This window comes from Oratosquilla oratoria, unplaced genomic scaffold, assembly GCF_046742065.1.
Source record: "Oratosquilla oratoria isolate Oo_2021 unplaced genomic scaffold, ASM4674206v1 SCAFFOLD187, whole genome shotgun sequence".
In the NCBI taxonomy this organism is placed as follows: domain Eukaryota; kingdom Metazoa; phylum Arthropoda; class Malacostraca; order Stomatopoda; family Squillidae; genus Oratosquilla; species Oratosquilla oratoria.
In genome coordinates this window covers 17,501-20,000 of record NW_027467540.1, presented here as the reverse complement: position 1 = coordinate 20,000, position 2,500 = coordinate 17,501, and positions in this window count along the sequence as shown.

The following is a 2,500-nucleotide window of genomic DNA, read 5'->3' as shown; positions in this document are numbered from 1 at the left end:
CGTGCGCCGTCCACGACACGACGTCGTGTTCTCAAATAACTATGGGTGCCTATGAAGGCTTTCACATATGACGACCACGACCACGTGTGAAAACGTCCACAGACACACTTGGTTACTCGTATTTGGGGTAAAGACGGCGAAAAGTTGATACGTGTGAAACGAGATATATTTCGTCCTCGATTAAGCGGGTTTCTTCTGAAGGAGATATTGAAGGAGCATTATGTAAATATATCAAAAGAAAAAATAATCTTAGATTTTTTACATCTTTATTAATGATGAAATGTTAAAGTTTGTGTTCTCCAAAGAATATAGAGATAACACGAATTGTATGACAAACTAATTAGACTCCATGTTTGCATGTTATTACATACACATACACTTAAATGCACGCACACACACGCGCGTATACACACACACACACACACACACACACACACACACACACACACACACACACACACACACGCACACATAATACACACACGTGCGCGCACGTACATACACAAATACAAATACACACACACACACACACACGCACACATACACATACACACACACACATACATATATATATATATATAATACATATATATAGATGTGTGTGTGTGTGTGTGTGTTTGTGTGTGTGTGTGTGTGTGTGTGTGTGTGTATGTATACATACATATATATGTGTGTGTGTGTGTGTGTGTGCGTGTGTTCAAATAGAAAAGAGATAGACACTGATAGATATACAAATGGATATAGATATATAGATATTGATATAAATATGAAAATAAATATGAATATAAATATATATATATAAATATGAATATAGATATAAATATAAATATAAATATAAATATAAATATAAATATAAATATAAATATAATACAAATATAAATATAAATATAAATATAAATGTAAATATGAATATAAATATAAATATAAATATAAATATAAATATATATATAAATATAAATATAAATATAAATACAAATACAAATATAAACATAAATATAGATTTAAATGTAAACATAATTATAAATATGAATATAATTATAATTATAAATATAAATATAAAGAGGAGATAGGGAGAGAAGAAGGAACAGAAGGATAGTAAGGAGGTGAAGAAAAGGAGGAGGAGAAAGAGGAGGAGGAGGAGGACAAGGAGGAGGAATGTAGTCAGAAAACCAAAGAAATTAATAGATGTCTTCATGTCATCTCATGTAAGCGGATGATTGGATGGATGGATTGATGAATCGGCTGAAGGGAGGCATGGATTCCCTCAAAGTACCTCCACAGATGGATGATATTGTCTAGCATTAGCCAGAATGAAATTATTAAAGGTTCTACTAGTTAGGTGAAGTCTTTTAGGTTAGGATAGGTTAGGTGAGGTTAGGGTAGGTTAGGTTAGGCTAGGTTAGGTTAGGTTAGGTTAGGTTAGGTTAGGTTAGGTTAGGTTAGATTATGTTGGCTTAGCTTAGCTTAGTTTAGGTTAGGTTAGGAGAAGTTAGGTAAGGTTGGGTTAGGTTAGGTTAGATAAGGTTAGGTTAGGTTTGGATATCTTGTGGTATATCTTGAGTATAACGTTAAAGGCAATTTTGAGAATTTTGAATTACTCTGAGAGTAATTTTGTGAATGTCTTCGAGAATGACTGATAATGTCTTTGGGTGACTTTGTGTATGAATTTTGAAGTAACCGAAGTAACCCTAGGAGTAACTCTGAGGTAACTTTGAAATTATCTTTGAGAGTTATACTGAAACAATTCTGAGAGTAAGTTTTAGTTAACTTTGAGAGCAGTTTTAAGAGTGGCACTGAAACAACTCTGAGAGTACCTTTTAGGTAACCTTGCGACCAACTTTGAGAGTGACACTGAGACAGCTCTAAGAGCAACTTTGAGGTAAATTTGAGAAGAGCTTTGAGAGTTGCACTGAGACAGGTCAAAGAGCAACTTTAAGGTAGCTTTGAAAGTATCTTTAAGAATGCCACTAAGGTAACTCTTAGAGTAACTTTTTGAGGTAGCTTTGAAAACATCTCCGAAAATGGCATTGAGACAGTTCTCAGGGCAACTTTGAGGTAACTTTGAGAGAATCATTGAGAGTTACACTGGGACAACTCTAAGAGTAACTTTGAGGCAGCTTTGAGAACATCTCTGAAAGTGGCACTGAGACAGATCTGAGAGCAACTTTGAAGTAACTGAGAATATCTTTGAGAGTTGCAGCGAGGCAACTGTGAGAGTAACTTTGAGAGTCCCTTTGTAGGCAAACAATGGCACGAACGAAGCAATGAGGCCCTGCATTGGATAATTGAGTTGATGGTGTCAAGCAACATGAAGCACGGATGAGGAGATATTGATGGACGGATGGATGGGTGATGGATAAATGGATTATAAGGATCAAACTGATAGAAGTAAGCAATTAAACTAATTACCTGGAACTTAGGGCAACAGATGAGGAGGGAAGAGGGAGGAAGAGGAGGAGGAGGGGGAGAAGGAGGAGGTAAAGATACAGGAGGAGAGACA